A 19,927-nucleotide genomic window follows, 5' to 3' on the forward strand; every position below is an offset into this window, starting at 1 on the left:
TAGGGGCTGTGGCCCGGGGAATTGAGACTTCACCCCGAGGTGGTGGAGCTTCTTAGGGAGAACTTCGGTCAACTCAAGTCGAACTTTCGCATTGTTTGTACAATGCATTGCCCTTTGTGGTTCTCCCTCACGCATCCAGCTCCGCTTGGACTGGACGTGATGTATTAGGTGTGGTTGATGCTACACCTGTAGGCATTCCCGAAATCTTTGCTCCTGGGAGCTCTGGAGTTATGGATACTGTGGGCTCGGCCTCTGAGGGGGCCCAGCTCATAGATTCAGGTCTCTCGACCAAGGTCGTGGAGACCATACTCCAGTCCAGAGCTCCTTCCACGAGAAGACTAAATATGCATTGACATGGAAACTGTTCTCTGCCTGGTGCAGAGAACGCCTTCTGAATCTTGTATCTGCCCGGTTGGTACAGTACTTGATTTCTGTAATGAATGTTTCTTTGCTGGGTTATCTCTGAGGAGAGATCCTTAATTTCGTCTTCTCCGTGGTACATGAGGCTGAGACCTGCACGTACTTGGATTTGCACCTGGTTTGGTGGTAGTATTTCTTCACCACAGGTCGGGTTGTATTTCTTAGTTCCCTACTAAATGTGCGGGTCATTTGTGCTCCAGGGCTTCTGTCCTCCACCTGTAATACCTCAGATCAGGAAAAACTTAATCTGTTATGGCCTTTCCGGGTTTTGGATGCGTATGTCCACAGAGCTGCTCAGTGGCGTATATCAGAACAATTATTTGTCTGCTTCGGGTACCTTAAGATAGGTTGCCCTGCATCTAAACAGATAATGAGCAAGTGGGTAGTTGAGACTATCTCACTTGCTTATGAAGCAGCCGGACAGCCTTCACCTATGGCTGTTCAGGCCCATTCTACAAGGAGTATGGCTGCCTCTAGGCTTTAATTTCGGGGGTTTCCCTTCAGGACATTTGTAATGCGGCAGGCTGGTCCTCACCACATACATTTGTCAGATTTTATGACCTAGACCTCTCCATTCCTGGGGCTAGGCTGCTTGCTTCTTAGTGTGCGCAAGGACTTCACACAGAACGGGCATTTCTCATTATGGCATAGTGGGTATAGGGTTCCCACCGCGTCTCAACGCAGCTCGAGTTCCCTTGAAAGGGAACGTCTCAGGTTACGTATGTAACCCTGGTTCCCTGAGAGGGAACGAGACGCTGCGTTCTCCTGCCATACTTCCTGCATGCCCTAATCGACTTGCTTCAGGCTTTTTCAGAAGCTGTCGCGGTCTGTTTTCTGGTGTGCTTTATAGCTTCCTGGTCTATGACGTCACCCGCCTATGACGTCTCGCTCTTCCATTGGACTGATTATACACGTGCTTCACGACGCAATCACGCAGAGCGTTCCCACCGCGTCTCAACGCAGCGTCTTGTTCCCTCTTAGGTTAGAAATGAATTTAATTTTAATGAATTAAAATGTTTGAATCAATCTGACTACATCAGTCTGATTATATTAGGTACTACACATGTACAACATGGTCTTGTTTATTAATTACATTGTAATGTATGAGTGTTATACTAATAAAAGACTGAATGCTGGAAGTTACTGTACTTCCATAAGACTGTGCATTTAGATTCTCAAAATGAAAATTTTATTCTATTCGTGTAATCTTCTTATCCAGTGAGATGTGTCCGAGACCAGAACGAGTTGAATTCAAGAACCAAATCAGGTCGTTGAATCATTCAGACCAGATTGCTGATGTCAAGGTTTTCTTTTAGTAATGACAATGCCATTATGTAGCTTCAATTTGACACAAGTGTATATAGCCTTATTGTAATTTTATTTTGTTGTTTTACACCGAATTATGCCTTCCATAAAAGCAACATTCTAGTTTGGCGATTTATGAAAGTAAAAGAGAATATCAGAAGACAGAGTCCAGGTTAATGCCACTGCTGTACACTTCTGTACGCTACCACACAAGCTATTAATTACATGATGATTAGAGTCAGCTGGTGAAAATTAATCACAGCCAGAGTTATTTTCCTTGCGTTTGCAGAGGACAACGCCGCGCTTTAGACATGACAGTTAAAGAAGTGGGAAAAAAATGAAAGATAGGGTGGCAAACAGAGGAAAGACAGTAAGGAAAAAAAGAAACGGTGATAAAACAGTATGCAATTAAAACATGGAAAATGAAACATAGTGAAATGCTTCATTCTCTAAATTGTATCAAATATAGTCAGTTGCATGTCCTTACAGATATCCAAAAGTGATTTGTTCTCATCAAACAGATCCACCTCACACGTATACTACCAGTCAAACGGTTTGGATCTGTAAGATTTGTTATGTTTTTAAAAGAAGTCTCTTCTGCTCACCAAGGCTGCATTTATTTAATTCAAAATACAAAAAAACAGTAATATTGTGAAATATTACAACAATTTAAAAAAGTTTTTTCCTATGTGAATATATAGTAAAGTGTAATTTATTCCTGTGATCAAAGCTGAATTTTCAGCATCATTACTCCAGTCTTAATTGTCACATGATTCTTCATAAATCATTATAATATGATGATTTGATGCAGACAGAAGACATTTATAATGTTACAAAAGATTATATTTCAGTTATGTTAAATTGTCATAATAATTAACAATATTAATGTTTTCTTTTGGGGTTTTTTTTTATAATCAAATAAATACAGCCTTGGTGAGCAGAAGAGACTTATTCATGTACATCATACATGGATTTTTAATGAAGTGAGACAGTGCAGGAGGAGGTTTGACTTTATTTTCAGCCTGTTATTCACTTTAATCGATATCTTAACCTTCAGCATTATCAAGCATAAAACCATTGTATCAAAAAGCATTTCTAATACTTGACTCAATGTGACAGTCAACATTTTATTACACATTACAGACTGAGATTTTAAAATTAGCACCATTAAGTAAAGGACATATCTGCTCATTAATAGCCTGCAGATCTATGAAGTCACATTTAACACAGATGATTGATTGATTGATTGATTGATTGATTAAATTGTTTTTTTTTTAAAGTAAGCCATTTATAGATTGACTGTCCCAGAAAGTTGCAACAGTAGGCAGAAAGTTGGCAGCAGGACCGTCAGTCTGTCTGCCTAATAGAAGTGTTCAAAAAACAATCATTATTTTTGTAATTTGGTTTAGTAATGCTAGAGGCACAGAAAATATACATTTCAGCTGTAATTCGGTTTTAGTGTTAACTTATCACTTACCTTTACTTATCATTTAAGTATAATTATGTGAAATATTATAGTATCCAGGTTCTGAGTTGGTACTGTTATAGTCTCAGCCTCAGACTGCATGACAGTCCCTGCACTAATTGCTTGAAGCATTTTGCACACAAAAGAAGGAAAACACTTTTAAGCAAAATTTCTCAAAACTAGGTAGCTCTTTCTGTAAAATCTTGTAAGATTTAATCTAACTACCTGATTTTACACTTTTTCTGTGAGTAAGGACACAACGGAGTTATGCATTTTGCAGTAGCTTTTGTCAAAAATGACTTTGCATTTAAAGAAGGGGAGACTGGAGATCAATTTAAAACTGTCAGTTCTCTTACAAGAGTATCTCTCGTACTGCGTAATATCTAATAGTGCCTTAAGCACATTTCGCGCAAATTCATCTAAAAGCGCCAAATTTGGCACAGATGTAGCTCAGGTCATACCGAAATGATTTAGCTAGGGCGCCGGAGCCAGCGACCCTCGGAGCCAAGATGGCGGCCAAATCCAATATGACCGCTGCCTGAAAAGGGTTCCGGCTATAACCTTTGAACCACATGAGTTACAAATACAAACTTGATATGTTTTTCAGCTTAATTGATCATGGGAAACACATAGGAATGTTTATATTTATGACCCAGTATATCTGGACCCCTTGATCGTCCAATTCCAATATGGCCGCTGTCCAAAAAAGCAGTTTGGGCTGTAGTATGGGGCCTTACACCCCATTGTTCGCGCAAATTCATCTACAAGCACCAAATTTGGCACAGATGTAGCTGAGGGTATACTGAAAAGTTCTAGCCAGGGCGCCCGAGCCAATGGTCCCTGAGACCAAGATGGCGGCCATTCGGCTATAGCTTTTGAGCCAGATGTGATACAAATAAAAACTTGATGTCTATTTTACCTTTTTTGACCATGGGAAACCCATAGGAATACTTACATTTATGATTGGGTATATCAGGACCCCCCAAATTTCCTAAATTCAATATGGCCGCTCTCCTAAAAAGGGTTTTGGCTACAAATTTGGAACCAAATGCGCTACAAATGAGGATGTGGTGTCTATTTTATGTTTATTGACCACAGGAAGTCCATTGGCATATTTATATTTATGCTTGTGTAAGTCTGGAATCTGTATTCTTTTCAAGACTGTGGTTGAAAATCCTTTTTTTACCACAACTTTGAAGGTTATTCTCAATGTTGATTCATTTCCTTATAAAAGTGAAATGCTTTTCAGTGCACCACAGGTGAATACATTTGAAAGTGTAATCATATAAGAAAGAATATTACACAATTATTATTGCAAGGCAATATTTATATTATGTCAAATTGTTAAAAGAATAATATAGTCAATGTGTCCAAAACTCTTAAAGGTTTGCTTAGCATAACAAAAAAACACCAATAACATAAAAAAACAACAGTGAATTCTCATGGTCTCTCACATGAATTATCATTATCACTCACAATCTCCGGATCTCTCATCATCTCCACCATCATTGTTTTACCCTCAGATGCACATATGGAAGTGCAACAAACTCCAGCTTTACAGCACTTACAGTGCACTCTACATGCTGTCTTGCAGCCACAGTGAAGGAGAATGGAGCAGGCTTTACTGGCGTCTCCAAGATTAGTCTAGTAAGGTTCCCAAGTCTTGCTCGTAGAGTCCCGATACCATCCCCATGCATTGAACTCTGGGATATCTTGCTGGACAACTGTTGCCTGATTCCAGTAGAAGCTGGCCTGCAGCAGGGCTCTTTTGATGTGCTGAATCAGTGCAGCTTGGGTGGGAGGCAGGTTCTCGAGAGACTTGGTACCATTCGAGAAAAGGTGATGTCTAGCTTCGTCTGCGCAGCTGGAACCCCCGCTCTTGCTGTAGATGATGACGACCATATGCTCCAGTCTTTGGACATGGACGTCATTGTTGATCTGTTCAGGCTCCAATGTGAGGGTAACCAGGGATTCTGTGAGATCTGGTGTTGCCTTCCAAGCTGGCCATGCACTCTTTTTCACACGGCTGTTAAAGCGTGGAAGAGGGGAAAGGCCAGTGACTTCTGGGGACCAAGATCCTTGCTGATTTCATGAGCAGGAATGTCCATATAGTTTTTTCCACGTGCAAAGCCGATCCAGAGCTCTGTGAGGCCAAGTGTGTTGAAGAAGCGGATGGCAAGGATGACAACATCGCTGTCGATAGTCCGGACAAATGCCTTTTTATGGCCATTGGCCCCAGCATGCGCAAGATGCACGATTAATCTTGTATCTGCTTCTGGATGATTACAAGACTGAAGGGCAGACATGTCATACCCTGGTCTGTTGGAGAGTACAGCATCTTTCTTGGTGGAAAGGAGGAGTTTACCTGACATACCATTAAAATCAACATTAAAGCAATTTGGACCCCATTTACTTTCTTAATGGATGTTCTTGGTCTTATTGTTATTGAATGAATCATTAGTGTACAGTATATTAGAAATAAAAAAAATAAAAAAAATGAAGGATGCACCATATCGTTTGTAAGCTGATTTATCGGTATATATCGAATGATATTAAACAATCTTGATCTTTAAATGTGAATCTTTAATTGAATGTTCCTATAGCCGACAAAGCATACGCCACTAAGCGAATGTCCATCCAAAGAATGCATTTTAGAATTTAATAATTTGTTATAATTAAGTTTGTTTAATATGAACGCCAAAATCATGAAGGCAAAACGTTACTATTATTTATTTTCAGCAAGTTTCTTTTACTCCAACCAATATGAATCTGAAACAGTGGACAATTAGCCTGGTTAAAACCAGACCCTTCTCAGTCGTAACTGAGTTAGGGTCTGGGGAAGGTTCATTGACAGCTCACTTCCAAAGGGGCGTCACCAACGGACGTCGCTCAAATGCCTCTGGGCGCAATTGGATAGACCTTAAAACCAATCAGATCGATCGTCATCTTGTAAAGCCCGCCTCACCATTTGTGATTGGTGCCTCGATTTGGAAAGATTGGAAATGAGCTTGAATGGGCTCTTCGCCAGACTAACTTGCAGAGCAAATCTAAATTTCCCAGGTTAGTGGACAATGAAATCTTTAGAAAATCTCAAAAATAAATAGCCATTTTTCATACTGTACCTTATGTATTGCATAAATTCACTTGTAGCATTTAAATTATTTTAGGTTTTAGTATTATGGTTAATTTATTTAGTGTATTATTTTAAATTACTATAGAATTTTGAGTAACACTTTACAATATTGTCCCATTAGTTAGTGCTAGTTTATTATTAGTTCATGTTAGCTGTATATTAACAGATACAACCTTTGATTGTATTAATGTATTAGTAAATGTTGAAATTAACAAACAAAAGATTAATAAATTATTTAATAAATTATTTAGAAGAATTTTTTATTGGTATTTAATGTAATGTGTGTTAACAAACGGAACACATTATTATAAAGTGTAAATTAATTTAGATTTTTTATCATTTTTTGATTATTGGCCATAACAAAGAAAAGATTTATCGGTATATTGCATCGGCAAGAATTGTAATATTGGCGTATCCCTAAAAAATGCTTTGTCTTTGTTATCTTAAATCAAAATCAACTTGCTTTTGCAACAATTTTCCACAGAATTGCGTCACATTATGAAAATGGTTTGCAAGTGGCACTTCACTTTGTCCTGAAGGATGTCAGGGTCACAAGAGAAAAATACATAAACTTATGTCGATTTTCTACCTTCTTTCAATCTAACCTAGTTTATCGTAGCTAAACAAGGAAATATAGTATTCTAAACTAGAATTTTTAACTAGTATTATCAATATTTGCTCAGTATTGCCCAAAAATATATGCTGGAATTCTGACTCTCCCGCATATATCCCTACATTATTAATTAGAAAATTGGTGGTAGTATTTGGAACGTATGAATGATCAGGTAGTTGCTTTCTTGGAAATGCAAATGTGGGGTATAAACATAGGCAATCACAAATTTAAGCATTCCCGTGTGTTTGTCATGGTAAAAAAAAAAATAGACATTAAGTTTTCATTTGGTTCAAAATTTGTAAACAAAACCCTTTTTAGGAGAGCGGCCATATTGAATTTAGGGAATTTGGGGGGGTCCTGATATACCCAATCATAAATGTAAGTATTCCTATGGGTTTCCCATGGTCAAAAAAGGTTAAATAGACATCAAGTTTGTATTTGTATCTCATCTGGCTCAAAAGCTATAGCCGAATCCCTTTCAGGCGGCGGCCATATTGGATTTGGCCGCCATCTTGGTCTCAGGGACCATTGGCTCGGGCGCCCTGGCTAAAACATTTCAGTATACCCTCAGCTACATCTGTGCCAAATTTGGTACATGTAGATCAATTTGCGCGAACAATGGGGTGTAAGGCCCCATACTACAGCCCAAACTGCTTTTTTGGACAGCGGCCATATTGGAATTGGAGGATCAAGGGGTCCAGATATACTGGGTCATGAATAGATCAATTAATTAATTTTCTATGATCAATTATGCTGAAAAACATATCAAGCTTGTATTTGTAACTCATGTGGTTAAAATGATGACAATGCACTGCTGAAGTGCCAACTAGCCTCTCCCTATGGAGGATCCCTACACCACTCTACAGATAAAGCGTTGTGGAATTTTTCGGTTCGCGTACCTACCCGAAGTGATAAGATAAAATACAATTCTGCATCAAAATTTATAGACAAGACAAGTAGTTTGTTTAGGCATGGTTTGTAAGGAATTACAAACCTGCGCACATATATTCAAACGCACATAACTATAGAATCAATTCTTAATGCGCATGTGAATGCCATCAGCGTCTATCACAGGTTCACGTTTAATGTCTGTTTAGAGAGAACGGTGTCGTCTTAGCGGCCCCTAATTTAATAACAAATGATCATTTAGACGGAAGTGAAGCAATCAAAACTAACTTTAGCTGGAAAAAACATTTTTCAAGAACCACTATAAAACCAAACCAATCTCTGTTACCTTAAATTATATGTTTATCTCTGTAAAGCTGCTTTGAAACAATCTACATTGTTAAAAGCGCTATATAAATGAGGATGACTTGACTGACTAAAAAGTTATAGCCGGAACCCTTTTCGGGCAGCGGCCATATTGGATTTGGACCCGAGGGTTGCTGGCTCCGGCGCCCTAGCTAAATCATTTTGGTATAACCTGAGCTATATCTGTGCCAAATTTGGCGCTTTTAGATTAATTTGCGCGAAATGACCTATTTATGTGCTTAAGGCCCCCAACTATTACGCTATGCGTAACTATTACGCTATGCGTAACTATTAAATAGTAGGCCCCCAACTATTTCATCTGCGTTTCCTGCCTGGGTAAGGATCATGCAGCTCTCGCGCTCGCTGACGGCGGCTGCCATCATTGCGAGCTATTGCCATGGTGACCTGAGGACTGCCTGCCATTTTTTCTCCGAGTCTGCACTCCCGCCCGCTGTAGTGCCGCGCCGTAAATGCGCCGTACACAGTGGGTCCCCGAGCCTTCTCCAGCCCATGAAAGCTCGCCGGTTCGCCCGCCAGCTTCACCAGCTTCACCAGCTTCAATCGAGTCACTCACTGACAGACAACAGTCGCCTCGCGCGCCCCCTCCGCCATTAATGACGACGAGATAGCTGCATCTGTAGAGAAGTCCAGCTGCTCTATCCTGGCGTCGGACAGTGAGGATTGGGCGAGCTCTGGGGGGGTGGGGGGTAATGTGGGTTGATGTGGCTACAATACCAGGGCTCAACTTTTGGTTGTCTGTGTGAACTCTCACAATTAAGCTGGTGTTCTGAAAAAGGTCTCAAAAAAAGAAGAAAAAAAAATCTGGATTTTGGAGTTAGTTGAACCAATGTTAAAATGTTAAAGTAATTTTTCAATAGACATATTTTTTATTTTTGTGTGAAAAGAGGGTGGGTGGTGGAAGTGGGGCTCATTGGGTGCTCAGCACCACTAAAACTCTGACCCTAGAATCGCCCCTGCCAGCATCAAAACCACGGCTAGCTTTCTTTACGATATAAGAAAGCTACCCCGCCCCCCGTGGGCATGCCTCACCGGCGAAATGAGGAAAGAGTGTGTTTTAGTCCCGCCGAGGCCGGACCAATCTCCATTTTTTAAAATTTCTCAGCTCCTCTTAGTTTGAACGGCTGAAAATGTCAATATTGCAGCAATGAGCCTGTTGTATAACACGCACGTCTGCAAAAAAACGCCGACAAACACAAAACTGTGATGACGCTCTCTTATCTGCTCAAGCTAAATTAAGCTTATGTCATTTCCCCCTGTGGCTCAGTGGTGAAACCCAAAGCCTTTGCCTGAGAGACCCGTGTTCGATTCCAGCTCTCGCAGCAGATAAAATTTTGTCTTGCCGCGGCCAGGCTTCCACCGAAACTTTTCGCTAGTTCAGTTCCAGAAAATGCGACTGTTCAAGTCTATTTTGCAGTAAACAAGCCGGTACCATGGCCCGCTTGCCTGCACACAAATGTCGTTTCCACGGCATCCCAGAAAAATCATATAAGCAGTGTATTTTCTGGTATTCCGGCCACAGCCGATGGTGTTATGAGTGTAAGAAAAATGCCCACAGCCCAGTGTTCATTTCTACACACAAACACAGCCTGCCACAGTGCAGGGCTCGCACAAATGAGATTGACTCATGTCAATTGTGCATTAAATGTAGTGAGTGTGCCCACAACCCAGTGCCCACAAACACAACCCAGTGCCCACGGTTTCTGTAAAACGAAACCAACACACATACAGTCAGCTCAGAGTCTTTCTAGCCTCCTAGGAAAACGACGGTGTTTATTCACCGTTTATTCAAACACAGTGTTTATTCTCAGCACACCGGAGCTCTCCGGCCGCCGCTATGCCACGGCCAGAGCCCAGATTTCAGTCTACCTCTAGCTATTCATGCAGATGTGTGGGCAAAGCTTCCCGGGGTATCAGAATGGGTGCTGAACACTATAAAAAGAGGCTATTCGCTGCAGTTCGCTCGACGTCCCCGGCGCAAGCCATTGTAGGGAGACTGAAAGTGACATGATTAGTTCACACATGGTTTGCATGCAACAAACACCAGTACATTAAAAACAACATTTACAGCATTAAAAGGGGTGGGAAATCTGTGAAGGTGCACAGGGCAACAGGGATATTATACACACATACTGCACAGCAGACCATGCATAGACAAAGATGAGGTTAGGCATACTTTTCAGGCGGTCTAGAAACGCAAGTCAGTTAAACGTACAGGAACGGGTGACGGGGAGGCGGATCTCTTGGGGGGGGGGGGCGCTTTGTCCTTTTCTCTGGAGGGCCGCTGTGGCTGCCGGTTCTCCGTCTCCTTCTCCGGCGCGAGTTGAAACTACGGTAAAAAACGAAGTAACTCATCTACTTCGAGCCGAGATAGCGAAACTACTGAGCAAAGGGGCCATAGAACCTTTATCTCAGAGCGAAGGGGATCTATACAGCAGATATTTTCTGGTACCGAAAAAAGACGGGGGTCTCAGACCCATTCTAGATCTGGGACAGCTGAACAGAGTGCTTGTGAAGCGCCAGTTCAGAATGCTTAAAACCAGGAAAATCCTCACGCAAGTTCGCCAGGAGGACTGGTTTATGTCAATAGATCTGAAAGACGCCTATTTCCAAATACAAATAGCGTCACATCACAGGAGATTCTTGAGATTCGCCTTCGAGGGCCAGGCATATCAATACACAGTCCTGCCGTTCAGCCTGTCCCTGGCACCCCGTACATTTACGATGTGCATGGACGCGGCTCTCGCACCCCTGAGACTTCGGGGCATGCGAGTTTTGAACTACTTGGACGATTGGCTGATTCTACCTCGATCACACTCAGAGCTCATAGAACACAGGACCACAGTACTCGAGCATCTCGAAAATCTGGGTCTCACAGTCAATTGGGCGAAGAGTTTGCTGTCTCCCAGTCAGAAAATTTCTTTCAACCTTCTGTCGGTCTAGAATTCAGCACTATCTTCCCCGATGCGCCGGCTCAGAATGCTGTGTTTCGCTTGTGCATCGCTCACTGATCGATAGAACAGCTTCATGGGTATTAAAAACCCGTACTGCCACCCAGTTCAGGCTGAAAGTTTTCACCCTGGCTGCGTGGTGCACTATGAATATGGTTAGCTCCCGTGGGATGCTATTTATAGGGAATGACGCTTCTAGCCTCTCTTCCCTGACTCTCTTTGAGTCTATGGTGATAATGCACTATATCTGCCCCGGGCTTCTGCCCTTGGGACTTTGGTGTTGGATCCCAGTACGCACGGCGTGTTACACTGTGCTCCCCATAGCGTAAGATATTACGCAGTACGAGAGATACTCTCGTAAGTGAACGTACTCGGTTACTAACGTAACCTTGGTTCTCTCTAGAGAGGGAACGAGTACTGCGTATCTTGCCGTGCTTACAAGACGCTCTGGTTCGGTTCAGCGATGAAAACCAGTTTGTTTCAGCCTGTCGAGCTATGTCTATAGGTCAAGGCCACGGCTATTTCGGTGGGACGTGACGTAGTGGGCGCAAAGCGCCCCCATTGGATATGGCGTCACGCAGGGCCTCTCTCGATAGGCTGCTGTTGTTGCCGCAGGTCAGCAAATAGGCATGCGAGCCGTCTTGCCAACAAGTCTTACTTGTTGATGAATGGCCAGAACGTATTAAAAGTTGTCTGTATGCTGCCGCAACGCGTTTTACATTGATTCAAAATTAAGTGTTCCATCTGCAGGAAAAGAAAGTTGATAATGGTAATAGGTCTTAAGATATAAAATATATAAACAATTTTAACTATCGGGTTCTTTTGTTTATAGAAAACTTTCACATAAAAATGTAATTATCATAGAGCCATCATGGCTGAGCAGACAGGGAAGTTGTTGAGGTCTTTTTAATCAAAAAAGAAAAGGGGGTTATTTAAAAATGATTTAATAAAAGTAAATTTGATTATCAAAATAAATCAAAGCACAAAATCTAAACAGATATCAGGGTTTTCTAAAAAAATTTTTTTTACAAATTCAATCAGGTATTTATTAGACATTCAATGAAGTGAACAATCCATGTAAGTAAATGTAAATCAGACAGTTCAGTGATGGCGATGATGATGATTGTTAACAGAGTCTTACTTGTTGATGAATGGCCAGAACGTATTAAAAGTTGTCTGTATGCTGCCGCAACGCGTTTTACATTGATTCAAAATTAAGTATTATTTTTTGGCTAGAATATCTCATGGAAAAGAGGTTTTCCCCATAGCGTAAGATATTACACAGTACTCGTTCCCTCTCTAGAGAGAACCGAGGTTACGTTAGTAACCGAGTACGTTCATCCGCTTACAAATGAAGACTGGAATAAAATGACTGTCATACGACCACAATCCAGAACTGAAGAATGTACAGGACAAGAAAAAGGGAATCTTAAAAATGTAAAAAAAAATTATATATATATATATATATATATATATATATATGTTCCATCTGCAGGAAAAGAAAGTTGATAATGGTAATAGGTCTTAAGATATAAAATATATAAACAATTTTAATTATCGGGTTCTTTTGTTTATAGAAAACTTTCACATAAAAATGTAATTATCATAGAGCCATCATGGCTGAACAGACAGGGAAGTTGTTGAGGTCTTTTTAATCAAAAAAGAAAAGGGGGTTATTTAAAAATGAATTAATAAAAGTAAATTTGATTATCAAAATAAATCAAAGCACAAAATCTAAACAGATATCAGGGTTTTCTAAAAAAAATTTTTTTTTTAAATCCAATCAGGTATTTATTAGACATTCAATGAAGTGAACAATCCATGTAAGTAAATGTAAATCAGACAGTTCAGTGACGGCGATGATGATGATTGTTAACAGAGTCTTACTTGTTGATGAATGGCCTGAACGTATTAAAAGTTGTTCTGTTTTCAGTTAAAACGGTGTCGTGTTAGCGGCCCCTAAGTTAATAACTAATGATCTTTGCAACTGAAGTAGATCATTCAAAAACTTACTTTAGTTGGACAATAACTTTATTCTAGAGCTGCTGTAAAGCCAAAAAAATCTCTATTACAATAATTTCCTATTATCACTGTAAAGCTGCTTTGAAAATATCTGTATTGTTAAAAACGCTATATAAATGAAGGTGACTTGACTTGACTTGTTACCGGGTTGTTGCTGAATTTGAGTGGAGATTAGAGGGGAGTAACTGGAAGACCACACACAACAGCATGTGTTTGTCCACACAGGTATCGCTGAAATCTTACTGAGAATATAGCTGATGAGAATCAGGACATCGCTGGAGACTTTCAAGCCAAACCACCAAGGTAAAAGGAGAAGGTAAGAATCTGTACCCATATGTAAAGCAAGAAAAATGCTGTGTCCCAATTCAAAGGCCACAACTTCGAAGTCCATGAAGGTCGGACTGAGCATTGTTAAATAGAACAGTCTAGCATACGGAGGACTGTTCTTGTCACTTAACAACTGCCATTAATGAGTGACAGTAATGTCAACCCTAGAACTAGACTTTTTGAAAGTTATATTAAATGCTGAAAACAAAACAGGGTTCACAAACTGTCTAAATATGTTTTCTTTAGAGCAGCTAAAAATTAAAAATAAATTAAATTGTAAATTTGTATAGGTTATGATCGTGCTTATAATACAATTATGCTGTCTAAAATCACTACTGTATAGAATAAAACTGTGGAGACAGCACTGGAGTGTTTGTTTTTGGACTGCAGTCTGTCATGCACTGCATCTTTTATTTGCATAAGATGTTCAAAGGACATTAAAAATCACTGTCCACAAAAGCGACAAATCCAGATACGATGTGGCACCACATTCAAAATGACATTAATAAGACTGGAAAATAGGAATGCAGGATGTTTTTTTAAACCATAAATATAGACATCAACAATCACTTTCATGCAAGTTGTTTTAGAGACAGTTGCCAAGAGAACATAATTACCATATACATTACTGTAGAGCATGAGTATCCAGGCCATCAGAGTTGATCATTTAATAAATTCAGTGGGCCATATAATACAGCTGCCCCTCTGAGACATTTTCATTTTCTTTACTGCACATTCTTGTTTGTTTGATGAGGTCCTCATTTTTCCAGCTCACAGATTTTCTCACACTTTCCTCATCCAAGGAATATCCATTTGGCATTTCTCAGACTAAAAACAGATAATGCACTAAGGCTTTAAGCACTGAGGATCAGGGCCATCACTAGTGTTCCCCTTGATGACTGACTTGGGAGTGACCTGTTTGAAGACCTCCAGGTGGTTTTATATTAAAAAAATGTTTTATATTTATACAACCCCAAATCAGAAAAAGTTGGGACAGTATGGAACAAACAAATAAAAAAAGAAAGTAGTGATTTCTAAATGTACTTTGACTTGAATTTCATTGCAGACAATACAACAGCACATCATTTAATGTGTTCCTCATGATTTTTATTGTTTGTTTGTTTTTTTCCAAAAAAAACTAAATTCCTATTTTGGTTCTTGCAACACATTTCAAAAAAAGTTGGAACAGTAAAGCATTTACCACTTTGTAATGTTGCCATTCCTTTTCACAACACTTATAAGACGTTTAGGGACTGAAGACACCAAGTGATGAAGTGTTTCAGGTATAATTTTGTCCCATTCTTGCTGCAAACAAGTCATAAGGTGGGCAACAGTACGGGGTCTTCGTTGTCGCATTTTGCGTTTCAAAATGCGCAACACATTCTCTATTGGAGACAGGTCAGGACTGCAGGCAGGCCAGTCAAAAACCCGTATCCACTTCCTCCGCAGCCAGGACTTTGTAATGTACGCAGAATATAGTTTCGTATTATCTTGTTGAAATATGCATGGACGATCCCTGGAAAAGATGTCTTCAATTGAAGGCAGCATATTGTGCTCCAAAATCTCTATGTACTTTTCAGCATTAATGGTGCCATCACAGAAGTGCAAGTTACCTTTGCCAAGGGCACTGACACAACCCCATACCATGACAGACCCTGGCTTTTTGAACTTGTTGCTGGTAACAGTCTGGATAATCCTTTTCTTCTTTGTTCCGGAGTGCACGGCGTCCATTTCTCCCCAAAAATACCTGAAATACTGATTCATCTGACCACAGCACACGTTTCCACTCTGTGATGGTCCATCCCAGATGCCTCCGAGCCCAGAGAAGTCGACGGCGCTTCTGGACACTGTTAACATAGGGCTTCCTTTTGGCACAGTAGAGTTTTAACTGGCATTTGTGGATGTAACTACGTATTGTGGTACTTGACAAAGGAGTCCTGAGCCCATGTGGTAAAATCGCTTATAGATGAATGATGATTTTTGATGCAGTGCCGCCTGAGTGATCGGAGATCACGTTTGTTCAGTTTAGGCTTGCGCCCTTTTCCTTTACGCACTGAAATTCCTCCACATTCCTTGAATCTTTTAATTATGTTATGCACTGTTTAAGGTGAATAAGCAAATGTCTTCCTATCTTTCTTTGAGGAACATTGTTTTTAAACATTTCAATAATTTTATCACGTATTTGTTGGCAAACTGGCAATCCTCGGCCCATCTTTGCTCCTAAAGGACTAGACCTTTCTTGGATGCTGCTTTGCCCCAAATCATAATTACAATCACCTGTTGACATCACCTTTTTCAAATCACATCATTTAACCAATTTACCTGATTACTAGTCCTAAATAGGCTTTATGCACAGCTTCACTACTTCCTGAACTTCAGCCAGTCCTTTGTTTCCTGTCTGTCATTATTGGACAAACTGATTAGTCCAGGTGTGCCTGATTATTGTTACTGAGGCCAGGCACACCTGAATTAATCAGTTTGTCCAATAATGACAGACAGGAAACAAAGGGCTGGCTGAAGTTCAGGAAGTAGTGAAGCTGTGCATAAAGCCAATTGCTCCTGTCCCAACCTTTTTTGGAACGTGTTGCAGGTCTGAATGACAGGAAAGGATGTATATTTACAAATGAAATTAAGTTGACCAGACAAAACATGAAATATTTTGTGTTCACATTGTCTGCAATGAAATACAAGTCAAAGTACATTTAGAAATCACCACTTTCTTTTTTAATTGTGTTTTCCATACTGTCCCAACTTTCTGATTTGGGGTTGTATTTCACCTGTACTGTATATATAATTCAATTGAACCATTCAATGCATGCCACTTGTTCACTTTTTGGAGCCTTTTCTTTATACATATAATGCAACAATGAAAATGTGCCATGATTGCAAAAAAATAAAATAATAATAATAATAATTTATTCAACCTAGAGCTTGAACAATTACATACTGTCTCTTTCAAACATTCAAGAGCATTATTCACACCTCGCTCTGCTAAGATCTCAACATCATTTAAACACCATTTGTTTGTATAGCCATGAGTTGCTTGTGTAACAGGATGCAGATGAATGGCATTAATGTGGGAGTGAAATGGAGTATGAGCTGGCACTGACTCTTGCAAGAGCTTCTGTAATAAACCTCATGAGTGAGACACAGTCAGCCATGATACTCATTATTCAGTGTGTAAGTGTCACAGGCCGGCTCATAGTCTGTGGCAAAAATGAGGGGACACAAACAGGTATAGGCCAATCAAAAAGGTTATTTATTGTAAACCAAAAACTATTAACTTTAACCAAAGAAAAGGGAATGAGGTGTGAAAATGTCATAATGTAGGGTGTATGTAAAGTGCAGGGATGCGTGAATGTGTGTGGTGAAACATGACTGAGTGGAAACTAAGTAAAACTACAAAGGAACAAACAAAGCAGGATCATACCTGGAGGAGCAGAGAGATGTGCTGCATCCGAAACCGCATACTTCCCTACTATATAGTAGGGAAAAAGCAGTAGGCGAGCGAATAAGTATGTCCGAATCCTTAGTATCCATAAAAGAGTAGGCGAGAATTTCCAGAGTGACGTACTAATTATCGCGAGATTCGGGCTCACGTATAATTATAGTGCGTCGGAATATTCCTACTTTCCTACTATATAGTAGGCGAAAACAGTATTTGAAAGGAGTAGTATGTCCGAAACCTCAGTACTCATAAAAGGGTAGGCGAGAAGTTCCCGGATGGCTTACTGCTTCAGCCCAGATTCTGAAGCAACCATCGACGGATACTTTTCTATCCCAGGAGGCAACGGGAGAGGATACGTCATTATCCAACATTACGATCAGCGACGCGGGTGTTTTCAAATGTGAGTAAACACGGTGCCTTGTGTTAAAATGTGTTGCAATACAGTAGACTAGAGTAAACTGTCAAATTGTTGAAGGTGTAAAGACGTTAGACAGTATAGTATAGTTGTGATTTTGCTGTAAAAACACTTTATTATGTATTGCTATCAGGAGAGCTCCAGTAAGCACACATCTCCAAAGTAGATGTACATAAACCATATACCTCTTAAAGATGCTTATTTTAAATGTCTATTTACATCTGACAAGAAAATCTTCTATAAGTATTGCAGATGAGCACATCACAACATAAAATAGACATCTGATGTATGTGTGCTATTTTAGAATTTACTGTTGTGGCAACACTGTTTACATTAGATAAATGTGCTGTAAGTAAGGTAAATACACAAATCTATAAAGTAACTAAACATGTTATCTATTTTATTTGTCCATTAGTACTGTTGATAAATTGAGGAACATTTGGGGGAGTGGAGAGTGGCTCATGAAGCTGAATGCTGCATCAAAGGCTTTGAATGAGTATACTACAGAAATTAATAACAAAATCTATTCAAATCTTAAGTTGTAGTTTATTTTAATTATTGTAATTTCAAACACAGTTATTACAGCACTTTTCTCATTCGGATCTGAAATGTCTGCAGACTGGTGTGAGCACTGAGGATGGAGAGCCCGGAGCTGAATCCTGGAAATGGTGCCATGGATGAGACGCTCCATCACTCCACCGGCCCTTATCGCCTCAGAACAACCTCCGGCACGGAGGCACGGTCACCTGGTGGTCAGCTGATTCATCAGAATAAAGCCACAGAATGAGGACCGCTGTTTGGAGATGGCAGTAGGATGTGGGGTTCAGCGCCTGTAAATACATGCTTGTAGTTGCTTGTAGTAAATGCTTGTAGTAAATACGTGCAGTGAATAAAGCTTTGTTTCATGTGTTGTTGACTTGTATATGCATTTGTTTATTCCAATGGTTACTTTTATTCATTATTTTACTTATCCATGTTTCTTATTGTTGTTGTCAGTAAATAAAATACAATTATTTAATATTTAATATATTTATGCTTTAATTCATTGCTTGACTATAACTGTATTTACTGCATTCATCTAGTGTGTATTCATGCATATGTCATATGACAAAACAAATTACATTTTGCTTGTTTTACTAAAATATACAATTTTCAGTAAAAAGTTTTGGTCAGCATTTATCATTATTATTGTGTAAGTTTTGGGGTGGGCTAGCGATGCAATTCATTCTGGGGTAATCTTGTTTTTTAAGGAGTGATACTTACATTTTTCTATTATACAAATCAACAGTCTTCTCCAAAGGTGAGATCTTCGAGCAGTCGTGTGCTGTGAGCAATGTGCAGACATTACAAACGCTGAGGAAAACTGTTCTAGGTATGGCTGTCGAGTTACTGATGTTATGAGGTGTTAGTGCACCTGTCGCTCATATAATTTTTTATTGCAGAACTTATAGTTACATAAAAGATCAGGATGAACAATCATAATGACAGAAAACATAAATATGGGTTTGCATCCATCATAATATGATATTATATACACAGGAAAAATAGAAAAATGACAAGTTTAAATATCTTTGAATAATAGCAGTACAAACAAACTGATGTTGTTGTTATTTATAATCCAGAGGGATGAAACATTCAACAAGAAAAAGAGGAAAACATAAAGGACAGCCCTTAGGGGCCCAAAAGGGCTTTTTGCTTGTGGGTGAACATTTTGGATTTAAAATAAAGAAATTAAAAACATATTCAAGAGATGACGATTTAGGTTTTTTGTAATGAAAAATGATATATTTAAGGTGTTATATATATATATATATATATATATATATATATATATATATATATATATAGCATATTTAAACTGTGGGTCACATTAGAAGCGTTAAAAATAAGAACTTAAATCAACCTAAATTTATTGGTTATAGTACAATAACAAAGCAGGTTTAATCAATATCAAGATATTACAGAGATTAATTAAACGTGTCGTTCATATCTTTTAAGTTGTTGCACTTGTGATAACGCGTCGTAGGTCACATGATAACGTCAACATGGCAGATGTCCGGTTCGCATTCATACTCAACGAGATTTGGGTATAAAGTACCTACTCTTTTAGCGGTCGTTAAGTAAGTACTTATTGAAATTAAGTACCTATTCATTGAGTATGCGGTTCCGGACGCAGCCAGAGAGTGGTTAGTGAGGCAGTTTAAATACCCTGATGGCGCAGTGGATAAGACACATGCCTTTGGTGTGAGAGACCCGGGTTCGACGCCAAATTTTTATTTGCTGGCTGTTTACATATCTCCCAGATTAGTTGTGGAGGTATTGCTATACAAAATACATCAATCACTGTACAAAATGTATATTGTATATCGAGCAGATAGAATTACATCTATGTCAACACACGTACAGTTTTATATTCATGCAGACCAACTTTTTCTTATGTGCAAGTACTTACAGAGCAGGTCTTGTAGAATTCACTGGAGTCGTCACCGAGTACAATGGGAATGCCATTGAGGACAACAGAGTGAAGTACTGTCACATCTGGTGTCTAATGATACACAG

At 39.5% G+C, this 19,927-nt stretch overlaps 1 long non-coding RNA gene across 1 annotated transcript; it reads left to right on the plus strand.

The window, feature by feature from the left end:
• The first annotated feature begins 17,288 nt into the window (after positions 1 to 17,288).
• On the plus strand, positions 17,289 to 18,143 carry LOC143741512 (uncharacterized). The gene is made up of 3 exons (XR_013205096.1): positions 17,289 to 17,353; positions 17,784 to 17,864; positions 17,987 to 18,143. It is a non-coding gene; the product is annotated as an uncharacterized LOC143741512 (long non-coding RNA).
• Positions 18,144 to 19,927: the final 1,784 nt, after the last annotated feature.

Source organism: Siphateles boraxobius, unplaced genomic scaffold (assembly GCF_051911475.1).
Source record: "Siphateles boraxobius isolate OS27281-9 unplaced genomic scaffold, OSU_SipBor_1 19, whole genome shotgun sequence".
NCBI classification, from domain to species: domain Eukaryota; kingdom Metazoa; phylum Chordata; class Actinopteri; order Cypriniformes; family Leuciscidae; genus Siphateles; species Siphateles boraxobius.